The sequence below is a fragment of the Ranitomeya variabilis genome, chromosome 4 (genome assembly GCF_051348905.1).
Source record: "Ranitomeya variabilis isolate aRanVar5 chromosome 4, aRanVar5.hap1, whole genome shotgun sequence".
Taxonomy (NCBI): domain Eukaryota; kingdom Metazoa; phylum Chordata; class Amphibia; order Anura; family Dendrobatidae; genus Ranitomeya; species Ranitomeya variabilis.
Window position 1 is genome coordinate 711,461,111 of NC_135235.1, and position 26,533 is coordinate 711,487,643.

At 44.8% G+C, this 26,533-nt stretch overlaps 2 long non-coding RNA genes across 2 annotated transcripts in view; both read right to left on the bottom strand.

The window, feature by feature from the left end:
- The window catches only part of LOC143766542 (uncharacterized), a 160,750-nt gene that overhangs the window by 96,149 nt on the left and 38,068 nt on the right, over positions 1-26,533 (bottom strand). The gene's annotated exons all lie outside the window — the stretch shown is intronic.
- Positions 12,485-16,577, bottom strand: LOC143769316 (uncharacterized). The gene is made up of 3 exons (XR_013214342.1): positions 15,912-16,577; positions 15,588-15,779; positions 12,485-15,427 (listed from the first exon to the last, which is right to left on the bottom strand). It is a non-coding gene; the product is annotated as an uncharacterized LOC143769316 (long non-coding RNA).

Here is a 26,533-nt window from a genome sequence, read left to right on the forward strand (position 1 = left end):
AGTAGTATATACAGCACAGCCCGCGTAGTAGTATATACAGCACAGCCCACACAGTAGTATATACAGCACAGTCCGTGTAGTAGTATATACAGCACAGCCCGTGTAGTAGTATATACAGCACAGCCCACACAGTAGTATATACAGCACAGCCCGCGTAGTAGTATATACAGCACAGCCCGCGTAGTAGTATATACAGCACAGCCCACACAGTCGTATATACAGCACAGCCCGCGTAGTAGTATATACAGCACAGTCCACAGTAGTATATACAGCACAGCCCGCGTAGTAGTATACAGCACAGCCCACACAGTAGTATATGCAGCACAGCCCGTGTAGTAGTATATACAAAGAAAATATAATACACCGCACACTCTTGTATATGTTTTGCAATGGTGAAGATATATTAACAAGACAACTATATGATGTGAAAGCGACCAGAGGTAATTATGACGTTTCGGCCCTCCCAGGGCCTTAATCATATAATCGCTAGGGAAAAAAAACAAAAAGAAAATACATAAGTATACAGTATGTATAATAAACAGTACTCAAAATAAAACAGAAATTAACAGATCTCAACCTGGATGGAAAAAGCAAAGAAAAATAAAAAAAGAATAAAAAAAGTCATACGTAGTAACTGTGAAAACATGCAATGCATAATAAAGAGAACACCGCGCACAACTGCAGAACAGGGGGTATAAGCATCACAATCACTGGGGAAGAAAAGGCTAGGGTACCAGGTCACATGACTGTCTGCATATAAGTAAAAGACATTTTTTACCTTTATTGTGCAGAGAAGAGAGGATAGAGATCCTTGAAGGAAGATGCATATACTGTAGGAAAAACGGTGGAAGCATATAAGTATGAGGAGGTACATAGAGGACATAATAGGCATGGTGGAGTAGTGTGTAATGTACCTTAGGTGCCAGATTGCTGCGGACATAAAGTCACTTAGACTGCCCTGTTGTGGGGGTCTGTAGATAAATCAGAGCGTGGGGAGGTAATGAGTATATAGTAATAAAATACACAATGGCGCCCATGCATGTAGGTGGTGGTGGCCGGGTATATGGGGTGAGGGAGCCAGATTACCTTATGGAATAAGCTGTTTAAGCGGGGCTCCCGCGCCCTGCTGCCAGAATGTAGTGTGACCGGCGGTACTGTGTCTTAACAGCGCGTACCGGAAGTGGGGCCATGCGAGACCGGAATTGATGTCGGCAGTGTGGAAATGTTACTGCACATGCGCGGCCGGCGCTCCTGTATATGCCTGGTTGCTAGGGAACCCAGGCACTGCACTAAGACAGCGGTGCGGGGTATCATTACTGTAAACGTGGTGGGACAGTGTGCGCCTTGTTGCTAGGAAGTGCAAAACGCTGCAATGCACAGCACCTAGGTCAATTAGAGTATTGCTCAGCCTGTATACCTGTATGTATGGGAATAATACTAATAGCCAGCGCTATCTAGGTCCTAGTGCTATAATGAATGGGAAGCCTGTAATGAAATGTGTAAATTAATAAACAGACCACGTATAAGTAAATAGGTATGGTAATTAAAAATGACTACGTCATTGTCACGGATCCTGAAACATGTAAAATCAGGCTAGCCACTATGGCACAGAAGTTCAGTGACAGGGACTACCCCTCCACCCTCTTGGCACAAGAACTCAATAGGTTCTCCGGTCCTCCTGTGAGCCCAATACCACGCCAACCCCAAGAGAAGATCCCATTTGTGCACACCCACCATCCTTTCATGACGAAGGTGTATTCCGTCATTAAAAAGCACTGGCCCCTTCTTGGTAGAGCCCACCCAGAGATTGCATCCTTCAGGGTACCTGCACTCATGAGCACCAGGAGACCCCCTAACATCCGTGACCAAGTAGTCAGGGCAGATATGGGTAGCACACATCGAGTACCGACTCAACAATTTCTAAGTTCACGCCGTAACGGTATGTTCCCTTGTCTGAACTGTGCCTCCTGCTCAAACGTGATCAAGTCGGACAATGTGACTCACCCAAGGACTGGGAAATCGTACACCATCCGTGGATTCTACACTTGTGATACGAATTTTGTGGTTTATGTCATTAAATGCCCCTGCGGCTTGCTCTACGTCGGTGAGACCACCCAGCACGTACGAGACAGGATCGCCAGCCACAAATCCACGATCAGGTGCAACAAAACCTGGCTTCCCCTTCCTGACCATTTCTCCAGGGCTAGACACTCGGTGGCTCAATTAAAATTCCAAATATTAGAACAAGTTCCACGCCCCAGACGGGGTGGCAACCACGTTAAACAATCGAGGGCCAGGGAAACGTATTGGATTTACACATTAGATACCCTCGCACCCAGGGGCCTCAACAGGGAAATTGACTGGCTACTTTAATCAATCTTTTACTAATTCTCTCCTTTTCCCTTACAGATCCGTTGAACCCATTGGTGAGTTCATTGTAGATACAGTGGGGCAAAAAAGTATTTAGTCAGTCAGCAATAGTGCAAGTTCCACCACTTAAAAAGATAAGAGGCGTCTGTAATTTACATCATATGTAGACCTCAACTATGGGAGACAAACTGAGAAAAAAAAATCCAGAAAATCACATTGTCTGTTTTTTTTATCATTTTATTTGCATATTCTGGTGGAAAATAAGTATTTGGTCAGAAACAAAATTTCATCTCAATACTTTGTAATATATCCTTTGTTGGCAATGACAGAGGTCAAACGTTTTCTGTAAGTCTTCACAAGGTTGCCACACACTGTTGTTGGTATGTTGGCCCATTCCTCCATGCAGATCTCCTCTAGAGCAGTGATGTTTTTGGCTTTTCGCTTGGCAACACGGACTTTCAACTCCCTCCAAAGGTTTTCTATAGGGTTGAGATCTGGAGACTGGCTAGGCCACTCCAGGACCTTGAAATGCTTCTTACGAAGCCACTCCCCTGGCGGTGTGCTTTGGATCATTGTCATGTTGAAAGACCCAGCCACGTTTCATCTTCAATTCCCTTGCTGATGGAAGGAGGTTTGCACTCAAAATCTCACGATACATGGCCCCATTCATTCTTTCATGTACCCGGATCAGTCGTCCTGGCCCCTTTGCAGAGAAACAGCCCCAAAGCATGATGTTTCCACCACCATGCTTTACAGTAGGTATGGTGTTTGATGGATGCAACTCAGTATTCTTTTTCCTCCAAACACGACAAGTTGTGTTTCTACCAAACAGTTCCAGTTTGGTTTCATCAGACCATAGGACATTCTCCCAAAACTCCTCTGGATAATCCAAATGCTCTCTAGCAAACTTCAGATGGGCTCGGACATGTACTGGCTTAAGCAGTGGGACACGTCTGGCACTGCAGGATCTGAGTCCATGGTGGCGTAGTGTGTTACTTATGGTAGGCCTTGTCACATTGGTCCCAGCTCTGTGCAGTTCATTCACTAGGTCCCCCCGCGTGGTTCTGGGATTTTTGCTCACCGTTCTTGTGATCATTCTGACCCCACGGGGTGGGATTTTGCGTGGAGCCCCAGATCGAGGGAGATTATCAGTGGTCTTGAATGTCTTCCATTTTCTAATTATGATCCCACTGTTGATTTCTTCACTCCAAGCTGGTTGGCTATTGCAGATTCAGTCTTCCCAGCCTGGTGCAGGGCTACAATTTTGTTTCTGGTGTCCTTTGACAGCTCTTTGGTCTTCACCATAGTGGAGTTTGGAGTCAGACTGTTTGAGGGTGTGCACAGGTGTCTTTTTATACTGATAACAAGTTTAAACAGGTGCCATTACTACAGGTAATGAGTGGAGGAAAGAGGAGACTCTTAAAGAAGAAGTTACAGGTCTGTGAGAGCCAGAAATCTTGATTGTTTGTTTCTGACCAAATACTTATTTTCCACCAGAATATGCAAATAAAATGATAAAAAAACAGACAATGTGATTTTCTGGATTTTTTTTTCTCAGTTTGTCTCCCATAGTTGAGGTCTACCTATGATGGAAATTACAGACGCCTCTCATCTTTTTAAGTGGTGGAACTTGCACTATTGCTGACTGACTAAATACTTTTTTGCCCCACTGTATATAGTTATACTTCATTAACTACCGTCCCTTTAAAAACATCAATTATCTGACATAACCCCACATAGTCCCTATACTGGCCACTAACATATTGGTATTATATAAACCTGGACCTGTTGCCATATTGCAGACGTAGTCATTTTTAATTACCATACCTATTTACTTATACGTGGTCTGTTTATTAATTTACACATTTCATTACAGGCTTCCCATTCATTATAGCACTAGGACCTAGATAGCGCTGGCTATTAGTATTATTCCCATACATACAGGTATACAGGCTGAGCAATACTCTAATTGACCTAGGTGCTGTGCATTGCAGCGTTTTGCACTTCCTAGCAACAAGGCGCACACTGTCCCACCACGTTTACAGTAATGATACCCCGCACCGCTCTCTTAGTGCAGCGCCTGGGTTCCCTAGCAACCAGGCATATACAGGAGCGCCGGCCGCGCATGCGCAGTAACATTTCCACACTGCCGACATCACTTCCGGTCTCGCATGGCCCCACTTCCGGTACGCGCTGTTAAGACACAGTACCGCCGGTCACGCTACATTCTGGCAGCAGGGCGCGGGAGCCCCGCTTAAACAGCTTATTCCATAAGGTAATCTGGCTCCCTCACCCCATATACCCGGCCACCACCACCTACATGCATGGGCGCCATTGTGTATTTTATTACTATATACTCATTACCTCCCCACGCTCTGATTTATCTACAGACCCCCACAACAGGGCAGTCTAAGTGACTTTATGTCCGCAGCAATCTGGCACCTAAGGTACATTACACACTACTCCACCATGCCTATTATGTCCTCTATGTACCTCCTTATACTTATATGCTTCCACCGTTTTTCCTACAGTATATGCCTCTTCCTTCAAGGATCTCTATCCTCTCTTCTCTGCACAATAAAGGTAAAAAATGTCTTTTACTTATATGCAGACAGTCATGTGACCTGGTACCCTAGCCTTTTCTTCCCCAGTGATTGTGATAATGCTTATACCCCCTGTTCTGCAGTTGTGCGCGGTGTTCTCTTTATTATGCATTGCATGTTTTCACAGTTACTACGTATGACTTTTTTTTATTTTTCTTTGCTTTTTCCATCCACGTTGGAATCTGTTAATTTCTGTTTTATTTTATTGAGTACTGTTTATTATACATACTGTATACTTATGTATTTTATTTATGTTTTTTTTCCCTAGCGATTATATGATTAAGGCCCTGGGAGGGCCGAAACGTCATAATTACCTCTGGTCGCTTTCACATCATATAGTTGTCTTGTTAATAAATCTTCACCGTTGCAAAACATATACAAGAGTGTGCGGTGTATTATATTTTCTATGTACGTGGGGCTTTTTACAGCCCACTACACCTGCACCTCGCTCCCTTATTATCCTGAGTGCACGCCAATTTTCTTTATTTATTAGTAGTATATACAACACAGCCCACACAGTAGTACAGTATATACAGCACAGCCCACACAGTAGTATATACAGCACAGCCCACACAGTAGTATGTACAGCACAGCCCACACAGTAGTATATACAGCACAGCCCACAGTAGTATATACAGCACAGCCCACACAGTAGTATATACAGCACAGCCCACACAGTAGTATATACAGCACAGCCCACACAGTAGTATGTACAGCACAGCCCACACAGTAGTATATACAGCACAGCCCACAGTAGTATATACAGCACAGCCCGCGTAGTAGTATATACAGCACAGCCCACACAGTAGTATGTACAGCACAGCCCACACAGTAGTATATACAGCACAGCCCGCGTAGTAGTATGCAGCACAGCCCACACAGTAGTATATGCAGCACAGCCCGTGTAGTAGTATATATAACACAGCCCACACAGAAGTACAGTATATACAGCACAGCCTACACAGTAGTATATACAGCACAGCCCGCATCTCTTCTCCTCCTCCCCCCCGAGAATGGCCCCACAGTCCAGCAAAAAAACAACAACACACTCCTCATCTCTCCTCTTGCCTGCGCTGCTCCCTGCTCCTGTCTTGGCGGCTGCAGTCTGCCCGGGACACAGCAGGTGCGCGATGATATGATGTCATCGCGCACCCGCAGTGTCAGAGGCAGAGCGGGGAATGATGGGAGGGGGAGCGTCTGTAGACGCTGTCTCATCCATCATTGCATTCAACTGTACCGGCGTCATAGATGCTGGTATAGTTGAATGTGATGGCGGGGGGGTGAGTCTGCGCTGGCGGGGGGAGGCGGATCAAGCAGCCCACTACTGGCACCGGCCCTTCTGGCATTTGCCAGAAGTGTCCGATGGCCAGTCCGGCCCTGGTCCCAGGAACACGTAGGACTCACAGAGAGTATGCTAAATTGTAAAAAAACTTTATGTATACAGTACATCAACAGCACAATAGGAATATATGTAAATGAAAACCAATAAAAATACAATATGAGGTAGTTTGTGTGCACTGTACACCGAATAGCACACTTTGGGGTAGTGACAAACCAGGCTGCAAACAGGTGATTTAAAGTATGGAGATCAGCCTAATCTGCCCGCCCTGCCATCGTAGCGTATGTGCCAATATGCATTCAGCTACACATTAAAAACCTCAACAAACAGAGGAAACACTATACAGTAATGAAGTATGTAATTACCCCATTCCCCGCTATGCAGTCCAGCAAAGTTCTTAGTTGCATCCACTTGAAATAAGAGCCACACTCGGTGCTGTACAGAGGTCCTTGGCAAAATAAAGAAGCAAGTAGAGCTGCAATGTAGCGAACAGGCGGGCCTGGACGGTGACGTGTCTGAACACAAAAACCAAGGCAATGCGGGCACAGGTACAGCAGCATGTGATGTCACATAGTCAACGGAGCAAGAAAGCCGATGCGATACACCAGTCCTAGTCCTTACACGTTTTGGAAAACTCGATTTCCTTCTTTAGAGGACATAATACCGGTGGGTTTGTACCTTGTTTCTCCGGTGTTACTCTGCATGTCTCTGCTTTAACCCTTTGCTCCTCTCCGCCTAACTAGCAGGGATACTGTTGTCTGTTACCTGTATGGATGCAGCTCAGTTCCCAGCTCCTCTGTGTAGCTGTACATGTGTTGTGATGGCTTTGCTCTGCTGCATGACCATCCGCATGTGCGGTTCCTAGCTGCCACTGTGGAAGCTATCCACGGGTTGCAAGGTCCTCTGCAGCTGGTGCATGACTTTCCACGTGTCCAGGCTTGCAGCCGCTGTCAGGTGCCCTAAGCCTCAGTTCCTGTTTTAACTGTTCTGTAATGGTTTCTGTTTGTGCTTAGGGTGGGCGTGGTCACACCTTCCCTGCTTTTATTAGGGTTAGTGTGTGCACCTGAGTTGCCTTCCCCAGCCTATTGCTGAGGGGCAGCTCCTATATAAACTCCATCTTTCCTGTTGGGCGTTGCCAGAGCTTTACAATAAGTCTGAGTCTTGCCATGTGTGTGCGGTGTTCAGCTCCTGTTCTGCCTGCATTCAGTTCTGGGAAAGCTGACCCCTGTTCTTCCGCCTGCTCTGGGGGCTGAGTCCCCAGATCCGTTTCTGTTTGTGTCTTGTTTTTCTGCCTGCTCTGGGGGCTGAGTACCCAGATCCGCCTTTCCTGGAGGCTGCAAATCCAGGCCCGTTTCTGTTGTGTTTTGTTTCCTGCCTCCTTGAGGGCTGCATTCTCAGGTCCGAACCCTTGATCCTGTTTCCATTCCTCTACCTGACCCTGTCTGAACTGTGTCCTCTGTGTTATGTTCCTGAAGTCCCTCAGTGTCTGAAACCCTGTACCCAGTGACTGTGAACTAACCTGGGTTCGTCCTTTAAAGATGGAATCCGGTGTTTTTGCTGAGCGTTTACTATGCTGTGCTCAGCCTGCTATGCAGTACTAGCTCAGTCTGGCCCCAGTCCAACTCGGCGGTGCTGGCACCATCCAGCTTGAGTACCTTCCTAGGTCCGATTCCCGGAGCCTGACGGCCATAGTTAGAAACCTGACAGCCACTGCCTGGAGATGGTGTCCGATGTCCAGAGACTGGCGACTGCTGTCTGGTTCCCGGAGACCAACCACCGCTGACTGGTTCTGTGCCATCCGTGTCCCAGCCGATGACCTAGGCCAGCACACCGGTGTCCCAATGTCATGCTGGTGCTCCAATGTCCTGCCTGTGTCCAATGTCCTGATGTCCAGCCTGTGCCCTGATGTTCAGATGTCCAGATGTCCAGCCTGTGTCCAGATGTTCTGCCTGTGTTACGATGTCCCGCCGGTACCCCGGGGTCCACACTGTGATGTCTGTCCTGGGTCGGTGTCTGATGTTATCCTACTGAGCCTGTGCTATGCCTAAGGCCTGATAGAGAGGCCATCCTAGTATGCCGTGCCAGATGACCCTGGACTACATCAGCCTGTGATGACCCATGCTATTGTCTGATGTCTGTCCGAGGTCGGTGTCTGATGTTCTCCCACTGATCCTGTGCTATGGCTGAAGCCTGAGAGAGAGGCCATCCTAGTATGCCCGTGCCAGATAACCCTGCACTGCATCAATCCGTGATGTCCTCCTGCCTTCGTCTGTTTCCCTGAGACATGTACCCTTTCTTGACATGAGTAATCGGGAGCCTGGCATAGTTATGTTCTGTTTATGTACTGTGATTTTGTTAGAGTAAACTTTATCTTTCTTCTTACCTGAAATTGTGCGGTGTTATCTAGTTCTGCATGTCACCATCTTGTCCACAAGCTCAGCTGCCACAGACCCTGCTCGCTGCCCTTCCCTAGTCTGGGTAGGTCCAGGTTCCCTTCTGTGGTCCAGTGGGTCCACATTCCATTCCCACCTGGGACACTCACCCCACGTCATTGTGGTCTGGCGACGTGGATGCATCTGCGTTCGCAGCTGTAACAAAGGGGACTGGTAACAAGCTATACTGAGAGGCTTTTGTGTCCCTTTAATGCAGCAGAAAATGTAAGTAAAATATGCAAATTATCGATATGCAAATACTGCCTGCACTTCAAAAGATGAATATATAGATGCATACACACATCATAAGATATTAATCGCAAAATATATGGGTGTCTACAAAGGATACACACAGCCATCTGCACATGCTGCCCGCAAGAGGGAAAGACTTGTTTAAAAATCTATATACAGTATACACATCTCAAGTCAAAACTATCGACTCCACAGCTCAGCTCTATGGGGCTAAGGTCAGGCGAGTTTGCTGGCCAATCAAGCACAGTGATACTGTTGTTTGTAGACCAGGTATTGGTACTTTTTGCAGTGTGGACTGGTGCCAAGTCCTGCTGGAGAATTAAATTTTAATCTCCAAAAAGCAAGGGAAGCATGAAATGCTCTAAAGTTTCCTGGTAGACGGCTGGACTGACTTTGGTCTTGATAAAACACAGTGGACCTACACCAGCAGATGACATGACTCCCCAAACCATCACTAATTGTGGAACTTCCCACCAAACCTCAAGCAGCTTGGATTGTGGCCTCTTCAATCTTCCTACAGACTCTGTGACCTCGATTTCCAAATGAAATGCAAAATTTACTTTCATCTGAAAACAACACCTTGGACCACTGACAACAGTCCAGCTCTTTTTCTCCTTGGCTCAGGTAAGACTCTTCTGGCGTTGTCTATTGGTCAATAGTGGCTTGAAACAAGGAATGCGACACTTGTAGCCCATGTCCTGGATATGTCTGTGTGTGTTGGCTCTTGAAGCAATGACTCCAGCAGCAGTCCACTCCTTGTGAATTTCCCCAATTTTTTGAGTGGCCTTTTCATAGCAATCCTTTCAAAGCTGTGGTTATCCCCATTGCTTGTGCACCTTTTTTTACTACACTTTTTTCTTCCACTCAACTTCCCATTAATATGCTTGGATACAGCACTCTGTCAGTCAACTTCTTTAGCAATGGCCTTTTATGGCTTACCCTCCTTGTGGAGTGTGTCAGTGACTGCCTTCTGGACATCTGTCAAGTCAGCAGTCTTCCCCATGATTGTGGAGCCTACTGAAACAGACTATGGGATCTTTTTAAACGCTTAGGAAGCCTTTTGCAGGTGTTTTTTGTTAGGCTAGGCTCACATTTGTCTTTGGGCGCAGCGTCGTCGACGCAATGCATGATGCACTGAAAACGCACGCAAAACGCAGCATATTTTGATGCACGCGTTGAACGCATGTGTCGAAGAACGCTGCGCTTTTTTCAATTTACTTTGCGTTTTTTGTAAAAAAAAAAAAACGCTGCCAATTGCAGGTAAAAAAGACCCACTTACTGTCTAGACACTAGATAAAGACCACCAATGGATAGAAGAGGTTGGGTGTAATGGAATTTGTGTATATATACCCTGGCAGAGATGAATTCCTCCCATTTTGCTTGTGGTTACAGCATCAAGATGCAGCGTCCCATGGAGAGTATCTACATGAATATGAAGTTGGATTTTGCCTTGGCTAATGCTTATGCTATTGCCTTTCATGAACAAAGGAAAAGAGAAAAACGGAGGAGTCATCGGCGCTTTTGGCTACACCCAATACTTGAAGTCCGTGAGAGCCGTGGAGCCTACCATTGCTTATTTGGTGAGCTGAATGACAATCTGGAAAAATATTTTGAATATACCAGGATGTCACAAGACAGCTTCCGCTATCTGCTGCGTCTTGTGGAAGGATCCATTACCAGGCAGGACACACAGCTACGGAGATCAATTTCTGCAGAGGAACGGCTGCTGGTGACTCTACGGTACGTTATCTTGCAATGTGAACGCCTGGCATATGTTCAGCAATGTAATTTTCTTTTTTATTATTTATTTGTTTGTTTTTTTCAATGTACTTAATTAAATTTTTTTATTTATCTTTTTGGCAGTTTCCTGGCTACCGGAGAGACCTTAAGATCCCTGCATTTCCAATTTAGGTTTGGAGTCTCCACACTTTCCGGAATTGTTGCCGACACATGCCGCGCTTTGTGGGACAATCTCCGTGATGAATTTTTACCCCTCCCTACTACTGAATTATGGGAGTCCAACGCCAAAAAATTTGAACAAGTTTGTTCTTTCCCAAACTGCATTGGAGCTGTGGATGGGAAGCACATTAGGATTACAAAGCCTGCAAGAACTGGATCTCAGTTCTTTAATTACAAAAAATACTTCTCCACAGTGCTCATGGCAATTGCAGGTGCGGACTGCAGGTTTATCGCCGTGGACATTTGAGCGTTTGGCCGGACAAATGACTCGTGGACATTTAAAGAGTCAGATATGGGCCGAAGGTTATATGGGAACAATTTTAATTTGCCCCAGCCACGACCTCTTTCCAACACCGAAGGCCCAGCAATGCCATTTGTTGTGGTTGGGGATGAGGCATTTCAAATGTGTGCCAACCTACTGAAACCCTACTCCAGTCGGGGCTTGGACCACACCAAAAGTGTTTTTAATTATAGACTGTCCAGGGCCAGAAGAACTGTGGAGTGCGCCTTTGGGATCCTGGTCTCCAAATGGCGTATTTTAGGATCCGCCATTAATCTGAAAATTGAGACAGTGGATGAGGTGGTGAAGGCTTGTGTGGTTCTCCACAATTATATTATTGCTAAAGAGAGACTGAACGTGGAACTAGATGAACCCATATCAAACCCATTGCCCGATTACCAAGATCATCCTCTGAGGACAACTGTTGAAATTGGGCAGATGAGGGATCGATTTGCTTCCTATTTTGTTTCTGATGTTGGCCGTGTGTCATGGCAAGATCAAATGGTGTAGTGTTTATGTTTAACAGTTATACTTTATCCTGCTTTTAACTTACCATAAATTTATTGTGCTTAAAATCAAAGAAAATACTGACATTTAAAGATTTTAACACTATTGTGTCCTTTAAATGTAACTAGGTGCCTAATGTAATGTTCTTTCAATTTTGTAATGTTCCTAGATTTTGTACTGTGTTGTGTTTTGAATAAACGTACTTTATTGTGCCTTTCCTTTATAAAAACTGCTCATTTTTAAAAAAATTTTGTTGTCAATAAAAAAAATTTAAAACTATTCCAATGTCCATTTTAGTACCAACTGTGTGTACCACAAAAAATGTACTCAGGTGATCACCAGTTCCCAAATAGACTCTGCCAAACCACCCCACTTATGTTCACATAGTGCGCTGGCTGAAGCAGTTTTCAGCCACGGCAGCTGCATGTGCCGCGGCTGTGTGACAGGCTCTACACATGCATGGTGAGGCCAACAAATAGGCCTGGGTTGTGCATGTGTTCTGCCTGTCACACAGCCTCGGAACATGCGGTTGCGGTGGAGGAAAAATGCAGATCATAATCCGCACTCCAGGAAGCCGGGTTCCATATGCTAGTAGTCGGTAAGTGTTATAGCTTGCCAAGGAGGGAGCCGATCATGTTCGCTCAACTCTAGTGAGTTAACACTATTGAACTCAGGATGCTGGAAAACATCCTGTGTCAAATAGTGGCAACACTTGGCGACGTGACCATTGCTACCACCTCACCTAACCCATTACCTTAAAGTATGTTTAAAAATTGTAATATTTTTTTTTAATCCTCTTTGTGTTTGTAACACCTCATAGTACAATGAGAGACATGAAAAAAAAGGAGATTAAAAAATGGATAAAATAGTGTCTGACATTGCAGATATGAGGTGTGAAAAACAAAAGATTTGTGTACACGGCAACTAATTTTAGAACAATAAAAAGAAATTGAGTTTGCAACATAACATTTTTATTGGGGGAAACAAAAAAAAAAAGGGGGAAAAATTCTTAAGGGGTATCTACGTCGGCAATTAAGGACGACTGATATCCACCGGTTTGGGAGTGGGAAGAGTAGGAGGAGGAGGAGGAAGAGGAACCGTACTCAAGAATGCTGGACGGTATCTCAGACCACCCTGTGGCCGACGGTGGTGAGATTGCCAATGCAGGAGGGGAGGGAGGAGGCACGACCAGTCGACGAGTGACTGTTGACTGGCTCTGGCTACTCCTGCTCCGGCTTGACCCCGGCTGAGAGTTCGGTGTGGGTATTGGAGCAGCCAGAGCCGCCGTAGCTGTCCAGGTTTTTCGTTTTTTCCTCTCTCCCTCTGGGTGTTCCTCTGCATGCCGTCTTCTGGAACTTGATGGCCTGGCAGGAGCAGGACTCGGCGGCTCGGTGCGATGGTGTCGGTGGCAGCATCCCTCAGCACCCGGACCATGGTAGAGTTGCTGTGCAGCAGAACTAGGAGTCATGCTTGCCAGCGTTGGTACAACTGGCATTGTAGTCGCTGACTGCATGATCCTAGCCTGCTACAGAGCACTCACATAGGCGTTGTTGCAGGCCTGCATCACCGAAATCTGGAGTTCCGGTGTAAGGTGTTCCACCATACCCTTAGCAATGGCACTAAAAAAATGTTTCGCCGGCTTCATGAGCTCGGATTCCATTGATTCAAGGCGCCGGTCGAAATTGGACAGAGCAGTGTCCATTCTATCTCCCAGCACCTTGAAACAATTTTGGAAACCGTGCCCAAATGAAAATATTCGGGCATTAGCGGCCTGTCTGAGGCCCGCTGACGCTGTCGGGAATACCCGAAAGAAGGAGCGCCTGAGGCCTCGGCCAGGGGAACACCAGATGGACCGGCTGCCGGTTCTCCAGATGGTGGTGCATGCCTGCTCTCGCTGTGGGATGGCTGTGACTGCTCAGATGGCGATTCATGAAGGACCGCTCCAGATGGCCGAACAGGTTCGAGGATGCTGCTGTGTGTTCTGTGAAAACATAAGGAAAACATTAGTATACAAAATATAACATTTCACATCTCCTGTGTAATATAAAGTTAACATTACATCACACAACACTATAAAATAATTTAACATAATTGTAAAGGGTCACTTTCGTCTGTCAGTCTGTCTGTCATTCTCTCACGGTTATTCATTCGCTGATTGTTCTCGCCAGCTGCCTGTCATGGCTGACGTGACCAATCAGCGACGGGCACAGTCCTGAATAAAATGGCCGCTCCTTACTCCCTGCAGTCAATGCCTGTCGCCCGCATACTCCCCTCTGTCATCGCTAAACACAGGCCGGCGGTAACGCACCGCGTTATGCCGCGGGTTAAGCAATCCGTTGCCACCGTTAAACCTTGGTGTCACCAACATTTTACTATTGACGCTGCCTATGCCGCATCAATATTAAAAAATTTAACAAATTTGATTTTAAAAAATACCATGCTATACTCACCCTCCGTAGCCGTTTGCGATGGCCGCCATCGTTTACGCTTATCGCCGGACCGGCCATGATGTCACGGTCATGTGACCGAGACGTCATCACAGGTCCTGCGATCAGACAAACCCTGGGAACGGAAACTGCCGTGAACTAGAAGGTCTCTCGAGGAATTTTATTTTTTTTTTTAAACTGTGACAAACCTGGATGGGCATTATACTACGCCACTATGAAATATTGTACGTGGCTGGCCAATATACTACGTGAACATGCATGTTGTACAATACCCGATGTGTTGGAATAGGTACTAAATACTTACTCTCGGCGGCCAAGGATTGGTCTCAGGAACTGTAGAAGTCGTGTGTACTTATACGTTGATGTCCTTGCCGCAGCAGCACCACTTCGAGCCTGTTCCTCCTCCTTCCGCAGGCCCTGATTGAAACGGTTGTTCATGTAACACCTGTTATGATCCTTAGTGGTTGAGGATCACAAATTTCTCCAGCTAAGTAACAAACATAGGACAAGCTCTAGGGAGGTGGCAAACTGGACTGACCGCAAATCTGAACCTATCCAAACACACTAGAAGTAGCCGGTGAACGTGCCTAAAAATCCTAGACGTCTCGAGCCAGCCTGAGGAACTAACTACCCCTAGAGAGAAAGAAAGACCTCTCTTGCCTCCAGAGAAATAATCCCCAAAGATATAGAAGCCCCCAACAAATAATAACGGTGAGGTAAGAGGAAGGCACATACACAGGGGTGAAAGCAGATTCAGCAAATGAGGCCCACTAATACTAGATAGCAGAAAATAGAAAAGGGAATCTATGCGGTCAGTAAAAAAACCCTTACAAAATATCCACTCTGAGATTTCAAGAACCCCCACACCAACTAACGGTGTGGGGAGAGAAACTCAGTCCCCTAGAGCAACCAGCAAGCGAGGAAATCACATTTTAGCGGGCTGGACTAAAAACATAATGAACGCTGATAATCAAAAAATGATCAAACAAAAACTTAGCTTGACTTGGAGAGACTGGGAGCAAGGTAGACACAAGGAATCTGAAGAGCACTGAATACATTGATAGCAGGCAAGGAACTGAGTATCCAGGTGAGCTAAATAGGAAACCAACCAAGGATAACGAACCAGCTGATGCTGCCAACCTGCAGAAAGACAACACTACACAGTACCACTTGTGACCACTAGAGGGAGCCCAAAAATAGAGGTCACAACAAACACCATCTTGTCTTCAATTTTTTGACTGTGAAAAAGGCAAAAAAATAAAAAAGGTTACAGATTGAACATTTTCAAATGATAACACAACCGTGTGCGATGCAACAAACTTGCAGGAATTGATCACATCACACATGGTTGTGTTATCCTGGCCTGATGGGTCAGAACGGCGTTTCAGCAATACTTACCAAAGTTAGCTTTGTCCGTGGATGAAGCACTGTCAAAGCCATCCCACAGCGATTTGGCCACCTCAGCCCACATACTCCTCAACACGACCTGGTCCACGTGGGGTCATGGCTGTCCCACAACGGGCCTCGCTCTTGGATACAGGTGACCATGAGATCAACGTCAATCCCCTCATCTTGGTCCCGTTGTTAAACCTAGAATAATTGAAAAACATTAATGGTTTCAAGCTACATAAAAATAGCTACCCCTCCCCCCCCCCAAAAAAAAAAAAATGAAATAAAAAAAAACAAACCAATCCTAATGTTGTTTGAAAAAAATATACTTACTCGCCGTCTTGCCACCACAGCTTGGCCCCGAGGTCGCTGCTCCTGCTGGGTCTCTTCCTCCTCACTTGAAGAAGCCTGGAAAATATTTTTTTAAAAATTAGTGACACGTGTACAAATACAACGAATAGTAAGCGACAGTAGATCATGTACTCTCCGAACTCCCCTGCGGCGTTGTGTGGCTTGAGTCTGTGGCCATTACCACGATAAATTCTGCAAGGAGAAATTGAAAAAATTATTACATTAACAGAATGCCCAATATACAGCCACATAGAAGAAAATATCAAAAATACCATACATAACATTACGACCACAACGAACAGTGCACCCATAGGACAATGCCAACTGAACAAGCGCTGAGCAAACCACACCGCCATACATTGAAATAAAAATCAATGGCAGAGACGACACAATGCCAGAGTATAGCAAAAGCAGAATACAACAGTCCCAGAAAAGATAACAAAACAAATAATAAGCAACTGCCCCCTATGTACAAATCAAAAAAAGACGCATATACCTTTTTTTAAAAAAATACATTTTTTTTCAGAAAGGGCCAAGAAAAGGCAATCCATTATAAACCGCCATACTTTACAATAAAAAACAACAAGACAGGAGCCAAGAAAAAGCCATACGGTTACATATAACCCCAGAAATAGAAACCAGAATTAAAACCCCAGAAACCATAAACCCCAGAAACGGAATAAAAAAAAAATCATATAAAGAAAAACCACAGTGGAACCACCGCATGCAATTACAGAACAACCCAAAAAGCGAACCCCCCCCCCCCAAAAAAAAAAAAAAAAAAGGGAAAAGAAAAGTCAATCCTGGATAAACCACCATACTGTACAATAAAACCAACAAGGTCGGAGACAATGAAACGCCATCATAACGCCAGAAATACATCACAACCAGATAATAAAAAAACACCAATTTCCATTAAACAACCACAATTATAATCATGGCTCCGCTCCTTACACCTCAAACACACACGGCTCCGCTCCGTACACCTTGAACACACACGGCTCCGCTCCGTACACCCCGTACACACAAGGCTCTGCTATATCCACACTGTAAACTCCTCCTGACCCCACACATAAACTTCCCCTCATCCAGCACCATGACAACCAGCACAGCAGAGTCCTGCATACACTGAGGGTTGAGCCTAGAGTGTACGGGCTCCTTCCAGGTCCTGACTGCAGCCCATACACTCTAGCCGGCTCACTACTGAAGATGCTAGAGTGTATGGGCTCCTTCCTGGTATATATTCTTGTAGATATAGACTGTACAGACTCCTGTCAGGTATATATTATTGTAGATATAGACTGTACAGGCTCCTGTCAGGTATATATTATTGTAGATACAGACTGTACGTGCTCCTGTCAGGTATATATTATTGTAGATACAGACTGTACGGGCTCCTGTCAGGCATATATTATTGTAGATATAGACTGTACGGGCTCCTGTCAGGCATATATTATTGTAGATATAGACTGTAGGGGCTCCTGTCAGGTATATATTATTGTAGATACAGACTGTACGGGCTCCTGTCAGGTATATATTATTGTAGATATAGACTGTACGGGCTCCTGTCAGGTATATATTATTGTAGATATAGACTGTAGGGGCTCCTGTCAGGTATATATTATTGTAGATATAGACTGTACGGGCTCCTGTCAGGTATATATTATTGTAGATACAGACTGTACGTGCTCCTGTCAGGTATATATTATTGTAGATACAGACTGTACGGGCTCCTGTCAGGTATATATTATTGTAGATATAGACTGTACGGACTCCTGTCAGGTATATATTATTGTAGATATAGACTGTACGGACTCCTGTCAGGTATATATTATTGTAGATATAGACTGTACGGGCTCCTGTCAGGCATATATTATTGTAGATACAGACTGTACGGGCTCCTGTCAGGTATATATTATTGTAGATACAGACTGTACGGGCTCCTGTCAGGTATATATTATTGTAGATACAGACTGTACGTGCTCCTGTCAGGTATATATTATTGTAGATACAGACTGTACGGGCTCCTGTCAGGTATATATTATTGTAGATACAGACTGTACGGACTCCTGTCAGGTATATATTATTGTAGATATAGACTGTACGGGCTCCTGTCAGGTATATATTATTGTAGATATAGACTGTACGGGCTCCTGTCAGGTATATATTATTGTAGATACAGACTGTACGGGCTCCTGTCAGGTATATATTATTATAGATATAGACTGTACATGCCCCTGTCAGGTATATATTATTGTAGATATAGACTGTACAGGCTCCTGTCAGGTATATATTATTGTAGATACAGACTGTACGGGCTCCTGTCAGGTATATATTATTGTAGATACAGACTGTACATGCCCCTGTCAGGTATATATTATTGTAGATATAGACTGTACGGGCTCCTGTCAGATATATATTATTGTAGATACAGACTGTACGGGCTCCTGTCAGGTATATATTATTGTAGATACAGACTGTACGGGCTCCTGTCAGGTATATATTATTGTAGATACAGACTGTACGGGCTCCTGTCAGGTATATATTATTGTAGATATAGACTGTACAGGCTCCTGTCAGGTATATATTATTGTAGATACAGACTGTACGGACTCCTGTCAGGTATATATTATTGTAGATACAGACTGTACGGACCCCTGTCAGATATATATTATTGTAGATACAGACTGTACGGGCTCCTGTCAGGTATATATTACTGTAGATATACTGTAGACTGTACGGGCTCCTGTCAGGTATATATAAGTGATGATATCAGAATGTATGGGCTCCTATCAGGTATATATTATTGTAGATACAGACGGTACAGGCTCCTGTCAGGTATATATTATTGTAGATATAGACTGTACGGACTCCTGTCAGGTATATATTCTTGTAGATACAGACTGTACGGGCTCCTGTCAGGCATATATTATTGTAGATACAGACTGTACGGGCTCCTGTCAGGTATATATTATTGTAGATACAGACTGTACGGGCTCCTGTCAGGTATATATTATTGTAGATACAGACTGTACGTGCTCCTGTCAGGTATATATTATTGTAGATACAGACTGTACGGGCTCCTGTCAGGTATATATTATTGTAGATACAGACTGTACGGACTCCTGTCAGGTATATATTATTGTAGATATAGACTGTACGGGCTCCTGTCAGGTATATATTATTGTAGATATAGACTGTACGGGCTCCTGTCAGGTATATATTATTGTAGATACAGACTGTACGGGCTCCTGTCAGGTATATATTATTATAGATATAGACTGTACATGCCCCTGTCAGGTATATATTATTGTAGATATAGACTGTACAGGCTCCTGTCAGGTATATATTATTGTAGATACAGACTGTACGGGCTCCTGTCAGGTATATATTATTGTAGATACAGACTGTACATGCCCCTGTCAGGTATATATTATTGTAGATATAGACTGTACGGGCTCCTGTCAGATATATATTATTGTAGATACAGACTGTACGGGCTCCTGTCAGGTATATATTATTGTAGATACAGACTGTACGGGCTCCTGTCAGGTATATATTATTGTAGATACAGACTGTACGGGCTCCTGTCAGGTATATATTATTGTAGATATAGACTGTACAGGCTCCTGTCAGGTATATATTATTGTAGATACAGACTGTACGGACTCCTGTCAGGTATATATTATTGTAGATACAGACTGTACGGACCCCTGTCAGATATATATTATTGTAGATACAGACTGTACGGGCTCCTGTCAGGTATATATTACTGTAGATATACTGTAGACTGTACGGGCTCCTGTCAGGTATATATAAGTGATGATATCAGAATGTATGGGCTCCTATCAGGTATATATTATTGTAGATACAGACTGTACGGGCTCCTGTCAGGTATATATTATTGTAGATACAGACTGTACGGGCCCCTGTCAGATATATATTATTGTAGATACAGACTGTACGGGCTCCTGTCAGGTATATATTACTGTAGATATACTGTAGACTGTACGGGCTCCTGTCAGGTATATATAAGTGATGATATCAGAATGTATGGGCTCCTATCAGGTATATATATCATTGACGGTATCAGAATGTGTGGGCTCCTGTCAGGTGTATATTAGTGATAATATCAGAATGTATGGGCCTCTGTCAGGTATATATTACAGTAGTGATGATATCAGAATGTGTGGGCTCCTGTCAGGTATATATTAGTGATGATATCAGAATGTATGGGCTCCTGTCAGGTATATATTAGTGGTGATATCAGAATGTATGGGCCCCTGTCAGGTATATATTAGTGGTGATATCAGAATGTATGGGCCCCTGTCAGGTATATATTAGTGATGATATCAGAATGTATGGGCCCCTGTCAGGTATATATTAGTGATGGTATCAGAATGTATGGGCCCCTGTCAGGTATATATTAGTTATGATATCAGAATGTATGGGCCCCTGTCAGGTGTATATTAGTGATGGTATCAGAATGTATGGGCCCGTCAGGTATATATATTAGTGATGATATCAGACTGTATGGACCCCTGTCAGGTATATTTTAGTGATGATATCAGAATGTATGGGCCCCTGTCAGGTATACATGCTGCGATTGTTCTCGTAGGCTGATTTGGCATGAAAAAATATTCACAGATGTGATCTGCCCCATAGATTAACACTGGTCCGAGTGCCATGCGATGCTTTCTCACATAGCGCTCGTCCGTATTCTACGCTAGTGTGACCCCGGCCTTAAACTTATGAAGCGACACAGACCACCTGCAGTTCAGCCACCATCAATATTTAAATTACAAGTTTTTCACCATCCAAAAAAATGCTAATTTTAACCTAGTTCCATAGGTTTCTTAAAGGGAACCTGTCACCAGGTTTTCCCCATATATAGTTCCACCAGCACCTATATGCCCTTATACACACCCTTCTAGAGTGCTGTACCGTATATACTCGCGTATAAGCCAAAATTTTTTTGGGCAGAAAGAGACCCTCTCGGCTTATACTCGAGTCATTGTCAGCGGGGAAGCGGCGGCTGTCACATACTCACCTGCTCCTGGCGCGGTCCCTGCATGTCCAATGGTCTCCGGGCAGCTCTTCCTGTGTTCAGCGGTCACCTGGTTCTGCTCATTAATGAATATGGACGCATAATGGTTAAGGACCCCCCCACCCAGCACACACCCCCTTCGGACGTCCAACCCCCACAAACCCCCATCGGACGTCCAACACCCATCGGACGTGGACCCCCCCACCCAGCACACACCCCCTTCGATGTCCACCCCCCATCCAGCTTAAACCCTCTTCAGCCCCCCCCCAAACCCAACCCATAAGCAGGTCGCCCCCCAATAAAAGGGATCCCCCAGTAAGCAGCAGGTCACCCCCCAATAAAAGGGTTCCATCTGTAAGCAGCAGGTCGTCCCCAAATCCCACCACGGGATCCCCCCAATAGCCAGCAGCAGGTCGCCTCCCCACATTCCACGACAAGCAGGTCGCCTCCCCACATTCCACGACAAGCAGGTCGCCTCCCCACATTCCACGACAAGCAGGTCGCCTCCCCACATTCAACGACAAGCAGGTCGCCTCCCCACATTCAACGACAAGCAGGTCGCCTCCCCACATTCCACGACAAGCAGGTCGCCTCCCCACATTCCACGACAAGCAGGTCGCCTCCCCACATTCCACGACAAGCAGGTCGCCTCCCCACATTCCACGACAAGCAGGTCGCCTCCCCACATTCCACGACAAGCAGGTCGCCTCCCCACATTCCACGACAAGCAGGTCGCCTCCCCACATTCCACGACAAGCAGGTCGCCTCCCCACATTCAACGACAAGCAGGTCGCCTCCCCACATTCAACAACAAGCAGGTTGCCTCCCCACATTCAACGACAAGCAGGTCGCCTCCCCACATTCAACGACAAGCATGTCGCCTCCCCACAAGCAGGTCGCCCTCAAATCTGACCACAGGGGTCCCCCAAATAGCCTGCAGCAGGTCACCCCTCACATGCAGGTCGCCTCCCCACATCCCACCACAAGCAGGTCACCCCCACATCCCACCACAGGGGTCCCCCAATAGCTTGCAGCAGGTCTCCCCCCACATCCACCACAAGGGTCTCCCACAATAGACAGCAGGTCATGCCCTCCCAAAACCCGACCACAAGCATGTTGCCCTCAAACCCCACCACCAGGGTCTCCCCAATAGCCAGCAGCAGGTCGCCCCCACTAAAAGGGGTCCACCCCGTAAGCAGCACGTCACCTCCAAACCCCACCACAGGGGTCCCCCTCAATAGCCAGCAGGTCACCCCCAAACCCCACCACAGGGGCCCATCAATAGCCATCAGCAGGTCACCCCTCCACAAGCAGGTCGCCTCCACTAAAGGGGTCCCGCAACAAGCAGGTCGCCTCCCCAAACCCAACCATAAGCAGGTCACCCTCACTAAAAGGGGTCCCCCGCACGCAGGTCGCCCCCAAATCACACCACAGGGGTCCCACCATAGGGGTCCCCCCAATTGCCAGCAGCAGGTCCCCCCCCCAGCAGCAGGTCCCCCCCCCACAAGCAGGTCACCCCCCCACTAAAATGGGTCACCCCCAATAGCATGCAGCAGGTCGCCCCCCCACAAGCAGGTCAGGGGTCCCCCAATAGCCTGCAGCCCCCCTCACACAAGCAGGTCGCCTACCACAGAAGTCCACCACAACAGCCAGCAGCAGTCCCCCCCCAGAAAATCCCACAATAGCCAACAGCAGCAGGTCCCCCCAAAATCCCACCGCAGGGGTCCCCCACAATAGCCAGCAGCAGCAGAGCCCCCCAAAATCCCACCGCAGGGGTCCCCCACAATAGCCAGCAGAAGCGGAGCCCCCCAAAATCCCACCGCAGGGATCCCCCACAATAGCCAGCAGCAGCGGAGCCCCCAAAATCCCACCGCAGGGATCCCCCACAATAGCCAGCAGCAGCGGAGCCCCCCAAAATCCCACCACAGGGGTCCCCCACAATAGCCAGCAGCAGCGGAGCCCCCCAAAACCGCAGCGGTCCCCCACAATAGCCAGCAGCAGCGGAGCCCCCCAAAACCACACCGCAGCGGTCCCCCACAATAGCCAGCAGCAGCAGAGCCCCCCAAAATCCCACCGCAGGGATCCCCCCACAATAGCCAGCAACAGCGGAGCCCCCCAAAATCCCACCACGGGTCACTCCCCAATAGCGAATAGCGATCGGCAAGTAGCATTTTTCGGGACATACTAAAAAGAATGAAGAAAAGGAATAAATAAAAAGAATGAACATAATAACTTATAGCTCCAAAGACATGGATAGGTGTTACAGATTTCTTATGCATCTTGTAGATGAAATGAACTTGAATTATATGTAGACAATTAGGAAATCAACATAGATTCCATATAAACAGGTGTATACTATATTTTCTGTGCTATATGGGTGGGGAATGAAGATGGAATACTTGTAGATAATAGAGAAATGAACACATATCCCATATAAACAGGTGTATATTATATTCCCTGAGCCTGATAGGTGGGGAATGAAGATGAAATATATGTAGAGAATAGAGGAATGAACACATATCCCATATATACAGGTGTATATTATATTCCCTGAGCCTGATAGGTGGGGAATGAACATGAAATATATGTAGAGAATAGGAGAGTGAACACATATCCCATATAAACAGGTGTATATTATATTCCCTGAGCCTGATAGGTGGGGAATGAACATGAAATATATGTAGAGAATAGAGGAATGAACACATATCCCATATATACAGGTGTATATTATATTCCCTGAGCGTGATAGGTGGGGAATGAACATGAAATATATGTAGAGAATAGGAGAGTGAACACATATCCCATATAAACAGGTGTATATTATATTCCCTGAGCCTGATAGGTGGGGAATGAAGATGAAATATATGTAAATAATAGAGGAATGAACACATATCCCATATAAACAGGTGTATATTATATTCCCTGAGCCTGATAGGTGGGGAATGAACATGAAATATATGTAGAGATTAGGAGAATGAACACATATCCCATATATACAGGTGTATATTATATTCCCTGAGCCTGATAGGTGGGGAATGAACATGAAATATATGTAGATAATAGGAGAATGAACACAAATCCCATATAAACAGGTGTTTTTTATATTCCCTGAGCCTGATAGGTGGGGAATGAACATAAAATATATGTAAAGAATAGGAGAATGAACACATATCCCATATAAACAGGTGTATATTATATTCCCTGTGCCTGATAGGTGGGGAATGAAGATGAAATATATGTAGATAATAGAGGAATGAACACATATCCCATATAAACAGGTGTATATTATATTCCCTGAGCCTGATAGGTGGGGAATGAAGATGAAATATATGTAGAGAATAGAGGAATGAACACATATCCCATATATACAGGTGTATATTATATTCCCTGTGCCTAATAGGTGGGGAATGAACATGAAATATATGTAGATAATAGGGGAATGAACACATATCCCATATAAACAGGTGTATATTATATTCCCTGTGCCTGATAGGTGGGGAATGAAGATGAAATATATGTAGATTATAGAGGAATGAACACATATCCCATATAAACAGGTGTATATTATATTCCCTGTGCCAGATAGGTGGGGAATGAACATGGAATATATGTAGATAATAGAGGAATGAACACATATCCCACATAAACAGGTGTATATTATATTCCCTGAGCCTGATAGGTGGGGAATGAACAGGAAATATATGTAGAGAATAGGGGAATGAACACATATCCCATATAAACAGGTGTATACTATATTCCCTGTGCTTTATAGGTGGGGAATGAACATGAAATATATGTAGAGATTAGGAGAATGAACACATATCACATATAAACAGGTGTATATTATATTCCCTGTGCCTGATAGGTGGGGAATGAACATGAAATATATGTAGAGAATAGGAGAATGAACACATATCCCATATAAACAGGTGTATATTATATTCCCTGTGCCTGATAGGTGGGGAATGAACATGAAATATATGTAGAGAATAGGGGAATGAACACATATCCCATATAAACAGGTGTATATTATATTCCCTGTGCCTGATAGGTGGGGAATGAACATGAAATATATGTAGACAATAGGAGAATGAACACATATCCCATATAAACAGGTGTATATTATATTCCCTGAGCCTGATAGGTGGGGAATGAACATGAAATATATCTAGAGAATAGGGGAATGAACACATATCCCATATAAACAGGTGTATATTATATTCCCTGTGCCTGATAGGTGGGGAATGAACATGGAATATATGTAGAGAATAGGAGAATGAACACATATCCCATATAAACAGGTGTATATTATATTCCCTGTGCCTGATAGGTGGGGAATGAACATGAAATATATGTAGAGAATAGGGGAATGAACACATATCCCATATAAACAGGTGTATATTATATTCCCTGTGCCTGATAGGTGGGAAATGAACATGAAATATATGTAGATAATAGGAGAATGAACACATATCCCATATAAACAGGTGTATATTATATTCCCTGAGCCTGATAGGTGGGGAATGAACATGAAATATATCTAGAGAATAGGGGAATGAACACATATCCCATATAAACAGGTGTATATTATATTCCCTGTGCCTGATAGGTGGGGAATGAACATGAAATATATGTAGAGAATAGGAGAATGAACACATATCCCATATAAACAGGTGTATATTATATTCCCTGTGCCTGATAGGTGGGGAATGAACATGAAATATATGTAGAGAATAGGGGAATGAACACATATCCCATATAAACAGGTGTATATTATATTCCCTGTGCCTGATAGGTGGGGAATGAACATGAAATATATGTAGATAATAGGAGAATGAACACATATCCCATATAAACAGGTGTATATTATATTCCCTGTGCCTGATAGGTGGGGAATGAACATGAAATATATGTAGAGAATAGGGGAATGAACACATATCCCATATAAACAGGTGTATATTATATTCCCTGTGCCTGATAGGTGGGGAATAAACATGAAATATATGTAGAGAATAGGAGAATGAACACATATCCCATATAAACAGGTGTATATTATATTCCCTGAGCCTGATAGGTGGGGAATGAACATGAAATATATGTAGAGAATAGGGGAATGAACACAAATCCCATATAAACAGGTGTATATTATATTCCCTGTGCCTGATAGGTGGGGAATGAACATGAAATATATGTAGATAATAGGAGAATGAACACATATCCCATATAAACAGGTGCATATTATATTCCCTGAGCGTGATAGGTGGGGAATGAAGATGAAATATATGTAGATAATAGGAGAATGAACACGTATCCCATATAAACAGGTGTATATTATATTCCCTGAGCCTGATAGGTGGGGAATGAACATGAAAAACATGTAGATAATAGAGGAATGAACACATATCCCATATAAACAGGTGTACATTATATTCCCTGAGCCTGATAGGTGGGGAATGAACATGAAATATATGTAGAGAATAGGAGAATGAACACATATCCCATATATACAGGTGTATATTATATTCCCTGAGCCTGATAGGTGGGGAATGAAGATGAA